At 47.4% G+C, this 12,277-nt stretch overlaps 1 long non-coding RNA gene across 1 annotated transcript; it reads right to left on the bottom strand.

The window, feature by feature from the left end:
* Nucleotides 1-4,996: 4,996 nt before the first annotated feature.
* On the bottom strand, nt 4,997-12,069 carry LOC140002762 (uncharacterized). The gene is made up of 2 exons (XR_011810198.1): nt 11,356-12,069; nt 4,997-7,525 (listed from the first exon to the last, which is right to left on the bottom strand). It is a non-coding gene; the product is annotated as an uncharacterized lncRNA (long non-coding RNA).
* Between the last annotated feature and the right edge of the window lie 208 nt (nt 12,070-12,277).

Below are 12,277 nucleotides of genomic sequence, written 5' to 3' on the forward strand. Positions count from 1 at the left end.
ATTTGCACTTCCAGCTGGACAAAGTCTGCTGACCACAGAGATTTAGAAGGGCATTTTAGCCTCCTGACAGAGCAACCAAACTCCTTCCCTCGCTTGCTTTTCTTGATGGTTTTATGTCATATTTTGTGTTCACACTAGACAGTACAGAAGATGACAGAAGACATCAGAGTCCATCCTCCTCTTGCAGGGTGCTGGTGAGCTCAGTGGCTTTGTCCCTGCTGCAGCCACCCACAGCACCTCCCTGCAGGCAGGGCCAGCCCCAAACCCTGTCCCCCCAGGAGCCCGACCAATAACAGACAACATTTTAGTAATAAATCAAATGATAAACTTCATCAGTGACCAGCACAACAGCCTTCTGCCAAGTCTGGGCTTCCCTCTGTCAGTGAGCACACATCCTCCTGTGTGCTGTTCCTGGCTTTGACCCCCCATGCTGCACAGCGCATCGAAACAGCTGCGGGGGCGAACAGAAAAGTGCCCCGGGCCCTGTAAGTGGTCGCTGCCTTGTTATGGGGTGCAGTAAATTGAAGGGGGGATTTCAGCAGGCCCCAGGGAGCTGGAGTAGCCCCTTTCACTGAAACAATCCTGGAATTAGATCCCTAACGCTTCCAGGTCTGGTTCTCACAGCACGGTGCAAGTCTTTAGCTTTGGTTAATAAAGGTAGTCCCAGGTTCTGGTCTTGGTAGCTAAATCATGCATAAAAATTCACAGTGTTAGGACTTTATTTTTCTTGGACGTTCCCTTTGAAATATATATATGGTCAGACTAATAACAGAGCCCCGCTGCGATGCCTGATGCTGTCAGTTCGTGCATGCACAGAAGGGCACGGTGCCTGCAGCAAGCAGCTCGGCTCTGTTCCACCCTCTGACGGCGCGGCAGTACCACTGGCACAGCAAAACCTGCGGCTGTGCAGCGCTCACGCTTAAACCACCAGAAATAATGATCTCCAGACAAGGGATGGTTTATTAGTGGTCTGTAATCATACAAGCGTTTCGCTTCCTCAGTGGGCTGCGGTTCACACAGGGTCGAGCCCCCAGCGCAGCGCTACCATGGGGGGTCGGTGCCCAGGGGTCGGTTCTGGCATAACCTGCACCATGGAACAGGGAGCCCTGGGCTGCCTTCACCGCTCTGCACCACAGTTTGATCTCGGGGCTCCCTCCCAGCACCGTGTCCACCCCCGGACTGAGTCACTGTTGACTTTAAGTGGATGGCGGAGCTGAAGGGTGCGGGGCAGGCAGGAGCTGGGAGCCCAGCTGGTGGGTGGCACGGGGCGTGAGGAGTGAGCAGGCAGGGCAGGGCGACTTGCCAGGGTGATGAAAATGGGCATATGCTTGTTTTGTCTCTTTATGATGCATATAGAAAATCCATGGAATTTTTATTTTTTTGCTTCTATTTTATTTTCTGCTATTTTTTTCCCCTTTAGATGTTGAGGTTTCATCTGTCCAGGAACTCAGTGCAGAAAACTATAAATAATTATGACAGGGGACGAAAGCTGAGCAATTGAAAGCAGAAGAGATTTATAGTCGAATTGTTTAAGCACTGTGTTTTTTGTTAGCACCTATTATACTTCAGTGCCATAAAAGCACGTGGGAGAAGTGAGCATTTGGTGCAGGATTTGACAGCCCTGAAAGCGCCGTTCAGAAATAACCTGATGTTGCGGGGTGTGCTCCATCTCCTTCCATGGATGGGAGGGGGTTACAAGCCACAATTCCCAATACTCTCATCAGAAGGAGGCTTTGCCATCTCATTTTGCCTCTGGAGTTTGTGCTCTTTGGCAGTGGGCCAGCAATTTCTGTGCCTGGGCTGCTTGCTGGCAGGGGGACGTGGCAGGGTGCTGGGTACAGCCAGAGGGTCTGCAGGGCGCGTCCGGGGGCAGGCAGGGGCTGCCAGGGGTGGTGTGGGGGGGCTGCAAGGGGCAGGCAGGGGCTGTGAGGGGCAGCACAGGGTGGCTGTGAGCAGAGGAGCCACTGTGGCGCTGGGCAGAGGGTGCTGCTGTCCAGCTCCACGTCCTTGCTCTGCAGCAGCGGCCCTGGGAGGCACCCACAGCTGCCTTCCTTGTCTCCTTGATGCACACCACAGACCTGGCTACAGCTAGGGAATGAGCACAGGGAAAGCAAGTATTTACTTCTTAGAAATGGAGTAAAAAGCACGGATCAAGGCACAGGCCTGAGAGAGTCCCCAGATTTGTACCTCAGGATATGCGCGATGCTGTTAATGCCCCATAAGGAAGATGAGCACAAAGCACAGGCACCTGAGAGCACTGCAAGTTCTCGTCTGCCTTGGGAATTTAAAGCTTTTGTTCTTGTTAGAGTAATTGAAATGGAGGGTTTGGAGAGACCTCGCTAACACAATGCATAGCTGACATATATGGCTTGAAAACTTACCCAGGAGAAAATCTGCACTGTAACAGGCATTTAAAGCACATGCGAATGCTTTGCCACTGCTAAGTCCTGAACTAATGCATAATTGGTCCATCTAAAAATATTGGTAGCATCTGACTGCCATCAGATGACTCGGCTGACTCAGAGGAGGCAGTGGGGAAGCCTTCAGCATGCAGAGGGTTGTTCCCCAGAGCACAACATCAGCTCTAGCAGCCTCCAAGGCCCTCTCTCCATCGGAGCAGCTGCAGAAGGTTTTCTCCCCCCCACCTAGGCAGGTGACCCGGGGCAGCGGCAGGTCCATGCACGCTCTGCGGGACCCCGCAGCCTGTTTTGCTGGGTATTGCTGGGCATTGCCCCAGAGAAGGAGACGGGGTTAGAAATTGCATCTCTGGGGCTGCAAGGTAAATGCCAGCTCTGGCAACTGCTTCCAGAATGGGGAATGCTTCGGGTGCCTAACGCAGCCTGAGTTCAAAGGCTCTCATGGGAAAAGTGCTCCCGATGCACACGGGGTGAGCACTGCCTCTGTGGCAGCCGATGAAATGATTTCCCTGCCTTCCCGTAAGCAGACAAAACAAGCTCTACCGTCCAGATCAGAGATTTACATTCTGTTGGTTTTCACTCACTCTGCCTTAGGCTCGTGCTCAAGAACCAAGCCCTCAGGGAAAAGCTTCCCCTGGTGCCCGCAGAGGTGAGCTCTGACCCTGCCCCATGCCCCCACCTCTGCCCCTGCGGCTGGACAGGACGCGGCTTCGCTCCTGGCCTGCGCCTGTGTTATCTGGCAGCAGCTGGCCCTATCAGTCAGTAAGTGCTTGGCGGCTGCCAGGAGGTGGAAAATACCCTGTCATCGGCTCCCCAGAAGACCTCCTGCCTGCTGGCTGCTGAGCAGGGATGGAGGCGCCCCATCGGGCAGCATGGTCCTACAGCCCCGTCCCCATCCCCTCCCTGCCACCAGCCCCAGACACAATGCTGCTGGGAGCTGCCACACTGGGGGGAGAGATCGGGGTCCCCAGGCACCCCCAGGTGCTGGCAGCCACCCCTGGGGCCTGTCCTGTCCTCTCTTTGCTCCCATTTCCTGAGCCCGTGCAGCGGGGAGCAGCGCTGGGTGCCCGCCTGGGCACAGCCAGGACCTGCCGGGGGCACGGCCCCGGGGCACACGGCTTTGCCCGGGCCCCAGGGCACACGGCTTTGCCCGTGCCCCTGCATAATGGGCAGCTTGAAACTGTTTTTATTTTTTCTGCAGGTTCTGCAGCCACTCAAAGAAATGCCTGTCTTGGAATAGTCTGTGGGAGCTGGGAAAGGACAGTGGCTGCCTTTGTTTGTTTGTTTATTTATAGATAAGGTTGATTTGTCTCTTGGTTATCCTGTGCCATAACCCACCTTGTTTGTTACAGTTCTCCGTCAGATGTTATATTTAGCTATGGGTATGTGGTGGCCAAATACACGGTGGTTTTTATTTTCAGTGGTAGCAACAACTATTCCCAAACACTACATATTTGCGGACACGTACAGCGAGTATTGAAAGCCTGGGGAGAAAACTGCAGATCTTGTTTTTTACAAGATAGTTTCCAGGTATATCTTGATTAAAGCACATGGATTTGCAATTAAAGTTTCTCTTGAAGCCTGAAATTAAATTTTAAATGTCTCAGCTGTAGGAGTGTGATGTGACCTATAGCTCTAACAAAAATACTGCTGTTTAAAGGATGTGGTTTCAAAGGACATCAAAAGAAAGGTTTTCTGGCAAGAACAGTCAGAGTAGCCAACACAGCCAGCAGCACAGGGACTGTGAGGCTACACTATTTGCTTGCATTATGATTAATTTTTGCTAATGGCAATACGTGTAAACAAAACATAAAAGGCACCAGGTCCACGCACTAGAAACGCACGCAATCACTCCCAGCACGCTCAGCCACATATGTGTTTGTGTGAGCTTGGAGCGAGAGCATCTTAGTGCCAAGGTACAAAAACATACATACGGTTTCAGAACAATGCAAAAAGAACGGAAATTTTAGCAGTTTTGAGCCCTGACCCTGCTCCCCCACATGCGGTGCCCCGGCTGTGTTACAGCGGTCATGGATGGCACATGTGCCACAGAGGATTTCCCTGAACCGTCCCCAAACATCGCCCCTGCGCCCCCCTGCACACTTGCTGAGCACGGCAGGGCACTGCTCAGCAGACGTGCTGGCCAAGGGGCTGCAGATGAGGCTCCTTACTGCTGTACCTTGCTACGTGGCAGTTATTAGGCTCTTCCTTTCTGCCTTCTGTTCCAGAGCACGGGACTGCGTCGCTGCTCAAGGCTCTCAGCAGAGGTCGGTGACGGGTCTGTTTCTGGGGAAGCTGCCAGCTCCACGGCCTCCTGCTGCTGCCTTGTGTCTCATTTCGGTCACCGTGGCATTGCTCTGCACGGGCTGGAGCTCACCTGACTCATCATGGCCATCGGACTCATAATCTTTTACGTAGTCTTTGCTCAAAACCCAGCCCCGTGCACTGCTGTTCTCACTTGCACTTGGAGTATTCAGCACCAGTTGTGGTGTGGTTTCTGTCGTCGTTGTTGTCAGTTTTTGTGTGTGTGTGTTGTGAGAAACACTCCGTAGCCAATAACTTAGGCTCAGGCGAGGATCTCAGTGAAGTAGTAATTTATTCGCGATTGCAATGGCGGGCGCCCCACAAGCAGGAGAGAGCGCATCTACTAGTTCCAAAACACAGTTTATATACCTTTTGATGGCAGGACCCTCCCCTGTTTCCCCACTGAGTGGGTAATCCAGGTTCACAATCTATCTGATGCTTCACAAACAATGCATGGCCTTCAGTTGCCGGCCTGTTAAATTTCAAATTTCTTTTGACATTTTTACTGTTTGAAGTGGTAATGTTTCTTCACTTATCTGACTTGACTTAACACCATGATTTTCACCTAATTGTCCTAAGGAGACTGGTTGTCTGCATTTTACTAGGTCGCCTGCTAAACTTTCTTATCACTGTAAGCATATCTCAGTACCACATTCCCTCCTTCTAAACAATGTAACTCTGCAAAAACAACATTTCTATTCCCACAATTCCCCCCTTTTCTTTTTTTATAAACTGTTGATTTTTGCAAAACCTTTCTCTAAGGTGCAATTTGATAGACTTCTTCTTCTTTGCTTTCCATCTCCTCATTATCTCCTTATCTGAGTAAGGTGTTAGCTCCATGGTCATTTGTTTCAATAGTGCGATTTCAGTTAACCACTGTACTAGTCCTCTTACACAGGGGATAATGCAGCAACCAATGGCTGTCAAAACTCCTACAACTACGATCAATGTTGCAAATATGCCTATTTTTTTTTTTTTATTTTATTTTTTTATTTTTTTTTTTGCCAATTCACTGGCAAGGGTGGTAAGCCCTTGCAATGCTCTTGTTACCGAGCCATCTGGGACACTATTGTTGGGTATAAGAGTGCAACAATGGTTGCTCAGTATTACACACACAAACACACCTACTTCCTCTGCGAGCATCATATCTAATGCTATCCTGTTTTCCCAAGCCATTTTGCTGATGGCATCTAGTTGTTCAGCGATTCCTCTCATTGCATCCTTGGTATAATTGATGAATCTCTGCTGATTATAATAGAAATAATTAATCCAATCCACATTTTTATTGATTGTTACCCACCAGAACAGTGACTCAAACCCTGCAGCAATTTGATTTCTGGCTTTATGTTCATCTGGAACTCCTCTAGGTACCCCAATAGAATCTATATATACTCTATCATCAAATGATATTCCTAAGCCTCTTTTACTTCTGGGTATTTGTGATGTTTTTCTTTCAAATGCCAGGGTGAAGGGTATAGCTAATTGAACAAGTGCGCAAGTGCCTTCCCAATTAGATGGTAGGGTGGACCGTAAGATCTCCCCTCCACCGTACCACCAGAGATCTGCCCTGGGGATCTCTAGTCTTGAGCAGTTTCCCATCAAGTCCTTGATAGCACAAGCCAAATTCTCCCAGATGCCAGGTAGCACTCACACCCTGCCGTGAGAGGCAAGCTGTATGGTTACCTATAGCTGTAGAGAATGCAGGGGGAACCGCGATATTGTTATCATGCAAGGAACAGCAAAGAGAGACTTACAGGCCTCATTTCCCCAGGCAGTCTTTTCTTGGTACAATGCAATCATATATCGCATCCCTTGGGAGTCTTTGGTCCACCCCCATGGGAAGGGCACTATCTGGGCAATCGGTCATCCCGAGGCACAAGCATAGCAGTAGCTACGGTTGAGACTCTGGATGGTATATTTGACCCATTCTATCCAGGCATTCACATCCCCATACCTTGTTTGAACTGACACATTTCAGAGGGCCTCCTGTTTTCTCTCCTGTTTTCTCCTTGAGTTTCTCCCTTTCTCTGATGGCAATAGAGGATTGTTTCCATACAGTATTCTCAATCTGGCTGTTGGGTCTCTCTCAGTTATTGGTTCTCTCTGCTCAATTGTCATTGGGCATTTAAATCTCCACAAGCTAACACCTCACAAACATCAAACGTGACAGAATGTGGTACATAACCCTCTGTCACAGTCACCCGTATTTTGATGGGGTATCCCGTTTTTGCTATTATCTGGTCATGCCTTTTGCAAGTTGCCAATTGACCAAGGCCTTCTCTGAGGCCTAGAATCACTAAAAACAAAATTAGTAATCATTTTTTTCCCTGTCATTATTTTTAAACCTTAGGTTTCCAAATAATTATCAATACAAAAAATAAGATGTACACTACTACTATAACAACCCCCCCTTGGGAGCACTGCAATTCGCTATAGGTCTGTTCTTTCTCTCAATCACAAGTCACAGACGTTAGTTACCTGTGAAAATAAAAGGTTAGTTTACAATTGTAAGCTCTTATCCTGCTCAGAGTCCACTATGAGATTTTTCTCTTCAATTTCAACTTCCAACAAGTCTTTTGTAGGAACAGCATCCCAGGTACTAGCGTCGACGGATGCCTTCACTCGAGTATAGTGAGTCCAACCTTTTTCCGCAGTTCTTACGGCTGTTTCAGTGGTTAGTAATTGTCCTTCCCATTCAGGCCGGAGTTGACTCTTTCCAGGTCCAAATCAGGACCCGGTTTCCTGGGTGATGGTGGTGAATGGGAAATTCCAAAGGTGGGGTTTGAGCCCACAACCCACAGGTCCTGAGAAATGACAAAGAACAGAACAACCCCAGAATACAGTTCTTAAGAAAAGTCTCTTGTTTTGAATTGTGGTATCTCATCCCTTCTGTCCAGATAGGGCAATCTGAACAGCATCTCATATGGTAAAATTCCTGTATCCTTTCTTGGTGCTGTTTAAACCTGTAGGAGTAAGCATTTTACCCAAGGAAGTTGGGTTTCTAACACTAGTTTAGTTAATTGCTTCTTTAATGTCTGATTCATTCGCTCCACCTTCCCAGAAGAGGAGGGGTGCCAGGGGCTGTGAAAATCCCACTCAATCGCTAAGGCCTGCTTTAACCCTTGCAGTAAAGCTTTACACCCATCCAGTCACATGGTCAATTAGAACAAACAAGTAACTCAGTAAAGTCTACCTGTATACTTTGGAAAGGTCAAAGCCCTGGCTCCCGTCCCCCTCTAGATGGGTTACAGAAGACCTTTTTATTTACCTTTTGACATATGGTACATCCTCTACATATGTGCTTCCCTAAAGTGTATATTCCTACACAGACATACTTTCTTAGCACAACATCACACATTGCTTGCACTTCCCAATGACTCTTTTGATGTAAAACAGTTAATATTTGCCTCATTATCACTTTATTCAGCATTTCTCTCCCATTAGGGAGTATCCATTTTCCTTCAGACTTCATGGCTCCTGATTCCTTAAAAAAATCTTTTTAAAACTTTTAGTTCTTTCTTAATTTTCAACAATTCCCTGAATCCTCTCTGCATTTATTCTGTTTTCCTTCAGACATTAGATGCCTTAAATACCTGACTTCTCTTTCTCCATATTGTAATTTATTTATTTTTTTTTTTTAATACTCCCAAGCCCTGCTTTCCCAGAAAGTTGAATAGCTTGTTAGTAGCTTTCTTCACAACTCTTTTCTCCTGTCCTGACAATAGAAAACGATCCACATATTTGTTAACATTAATACCTCCTCGGGAGGTTGTAATTGCTCCAAAGTCTTTTTTTTTTTTTTTTTTTTTTTTTTTTTTTAGAACTTACCCAAATAGATAGGTGGCCCTGTATAGCCCTGAGGTAAAATTGTCCACCTATATTGTTGCTTCCGCCCCCATTTCAGGGTCTTTCCAGTCAGAGGTGAATATATGTTTGCTCTCAGGGTCTGAGAGCACTCCATTAATAACACTGTTATTTCAGTCTAACAATTTACTATTTGAATGCCCAATTTAATCATCAAATTCCTTCTCAACAAGTTAGTTCCTGCCTTGGGTACATACAACAATTACCTAGCGATCATTTTATCCCCTAGTCTCAGCTTGGTATCCCCCAAAAGTGGCACTGTTATCCCAACCCCTTCTACCCCCATCACTTTTTAGGGTTTCATTAGTTAATTTAATCCCTGATACTTTACAAGTCAGTAATGACCTAGCTGCTCCCCAGTGTATTGGGTTTGATGGCAAGGTTCGGGGGCTGTGAGTGGGGGGGGTAGGAAACTGCAGTGGCAGCCCCCGTGAGAAAAACCCAGAAGCCTCCCCGTGGCAGGTAAGGGACAATTTCATCCGGCCCCTAAGGGGCTCACTGCTGCCCAGAGCCAAGCCATGAGCAATACAGTCCGTGCCTCTGTGAGAGCACATCCACGAAAACAAACAAACAAAGAAACAAAAGCCTGCTGCTCAACAGCAGCTGGGAGAGCGAGAAACCCCCCCGCAGACACCAAAGTCAGTGCAGAAGGAGGGGGAGGAGGCGCTCCAGGCGCTGGAGCCGAAGCCCCCCTGCGGCCGCTGGAGAGGCCCTGGTGGAGCAGGCTGTTCCCCCCTCCCCGATGCTTGGGAAGCTGACCAAACACCACAGCAAATATACCAAAACTTCTAGACTGTTACTTAGATAATGCCTACATCACCTTTCCCTGCTCATTCAATTTCAAACAGCTCTGTTAAATACTACATGCCACACCTTTAACACCTTCAGCAACCCTTTTAACACTTCCTTTATCTTTCTCCAGCCTGTACTTTTCTAATACCAGTACCAAAGGCTCAGTCAGGGTCCAACTTAATTCCATACCTTTTCCCTCCAAGATACTGAAACAACATATCAATATAGTATATTTCATGCCATTTTCCTTCTTTCTTCCTTCTTCCACTCCAGATATTCCTATTCGAAGTGGCCAGCCTGGCCACACTTAAAACATCTTATCAAAGCCTGTCTCTGCTAGGACTCAGGCCACAACACAGGCAGCCTTCTTTGCCTGCCATTCCTTCATCTCTCTTCCTCTCCTTTCCATCCTGGCCCTGACTCCCCCTGAAGATTTTTTCCTCTTTCTCCAACCCTCTGCTTCACTACCCGCTGCACTGTCAATACCATTAGTTTCACTTTTTTTTTTTTTTTTTTTTTTTCCTTCTTATCTCCCCTCTGGACACACACCTCCAGGGCCTCCCACAGGAGGGTCCCCCAGTGACTGTTCACTACATCCCCCCACCTTCTGAAGCATTTTCTGTGTATTTTGCCAGGCTTTAATCACACAATGAACTTTCAAGAGCCCTTGGGATACTGGGTCCTCAGGTCTCATCCCCAAGTACTTTCTCATTCTGACCCCAAGTCTCTCATATGATTTCTGTGTTGCACACTATTATTATTCCAGCCAGGATTGGCAAGTGGGTATTTCTGCCCTGCCGGTATTACCCCTGGTCCTGGAGGATGAGCTCTTTCCCATTCTTGTATAGCAGCTCTCCTCCTGATCATTCCCGTTTCTTTCCCTGTAAACAACATACTTACAGACATAATTCCCTCCCCCAAGAGTATAAATCAGGTCGTAGGAACTGGTCTAATTGTTCAACTAGGCTGTTGGGGTCCTTGAATAAAGACTTCCTCTCCTTCTAAAAGTCTTAACCTCTCTGCTGGTAAGGAGGGGGGGGGGTAGTTCACCTAAGAGGATACACAGTTATTGTTAGTACTGTTAGTATCAGGGAAGGCAAAATTCTCAATATCTCTTCTACCTTGTTCTAATTCTTGCCAGAACCTAGAGTACGATCCTTCTTTAGGGACAGTGTTAATTACAGCCCCTGTCTCCCTTCCTGGAGTGACTGCTGCTGTCACCAGTTCAATATTAAGATTATAGGGAGCATGACTTGGCTCCTTCTCTAAAAAAAAGGAATCTTCTTGTTTACACATAAATTTAAAGCCTGAATTTTCATCAGACCCGTATTTTGGCCAAAATACTGCTGTTTCCTTAATTGGTTCTTTTGTCCAGACTGATACACAATATTTAACCTTTTTTTAAAATTATTTTTCTTTTACAATCCCTCTAATTTTGGGATTATGTTTCCAATTTCTTATCATTCTTCAGGAAGAACTATTAGTAGGCACTCCCCCAGGGATATCTCCCTGTCCCCTGGAACTCATATTTTCCCATTTTTCCTAACCCTCGCCAGTATGTGCTACAGAAATTTCCCTTCTGCAGTGTACCACACACCAACGTACTGAAAAATGGGGGTGTACCGCCAAGCACTTCCCCATGCAAGCGTTACCGCACACCTATGAGTTTACCAGATTCCCTGGAACTCGTACTTCCCATCTTTCCTAACCCTCGCCAGTATGTGCTACAGAAATTTCCCTTCTGCAGTTTACCACACACTAACGTACTGAAAGATGGGGGTGTACCGCCAAGCACTTCCCCGTGCCAGCGTTACCGCACACCTGAGTTTACCAGATTCCCTGGTGTACTTCCAAGCACTTACCCGTGCAAGGATTACCGTACACCAGATTCCCCTGGTGTAGTGCCAGCACTTCCCCGTGCAAGGGCTTACCATACACCAGATACCCGACCCCCAAGGCAATACTTAATATTTCTTACCTTGGTCTGTGCACAGAGTTACCGGATCGATTCTTAAAAACCCGGAGTGCCTACCTTCTTCCTTTCCCCACTACTTCACGGATCCTGCCTCTTTAACCAGTCTCGGGCCCTCTGTCAGCTTTCCACAGAACCGCCACCGTCGATGCACAGGACCGCTGAAATCAGCGGGGCATGCCTTCCTGCTGCTGCGGCGGTGGGGCTCCCCAGTAGGTGACTGGATCCCGGACGAGCCCCCAAATTGTGAGAAACACTCCGTAGCCAATAACTTAGGCTCAGGCGAGGATCTCAGTGAAGTAGTAATTTATTCGCGATTGCAATGGCGGGCGCCCCACAAGCAGGAGAGAGCGCATCTACTAGTTCCAAAACACAGTTTATATACCTTTTGATGGCAGGACCCTCCCCTGTTTCCCCACTGAGTGGGTAATCCAGGTTCACAATCTATCTGATGCTTCACAAACAATGCATGGCCTTCAGTTGCCGGCCTGTTAAATTTCAAATTTCTTTTGACATTTTTACTGTTTGAAGTGGTAATGTTTCTTCACTTATCTGACTTGACTTAACACCATGATTTTCACCTAATTGTCCTAAGGAGACTGGTTGTCTGCATTTTACTAGGTCGCCTGCTAAACTTTCTTATCACTGTAAGCATATCTCAGTACCACATTCCCTCCTTCTAAACAATGTAACTCTGCAAAAACAACATTTCTATTCCCACAGTGTGTTTTCTTTGGTTTTGCTTTTTTTTTTTTTTTTTTTTTTTCCTACAGTACGTGTGTCATCAGATGTTGGTTGATGATAGATGTCAAGGACAGGTTTTATTACTGTGCTGTGAGTGCAATGCAGACAAAGAATGAACCTCGTTTCAGTGAAGTCAGCAAGCCCATGCTCTGCCAGCTGGGGAGTCAATTACACTGAAGCTGCC

Source organism: Anas platyrhynchos, chromosome 6 (assembly GCF_047663525.1).
Source record: "Anas platyrhynchos isolate ZD024472 breed Pekin duck chromosome 6, IASCAAS_PekinDuck_T2T, whole genome shotgun sequence".
Lineage (NCBI taxonomy): Eukaryota > Metazoa > Chordata > Aves > Anseriformes > Anatidae > Anas > Anas platyrhynchos.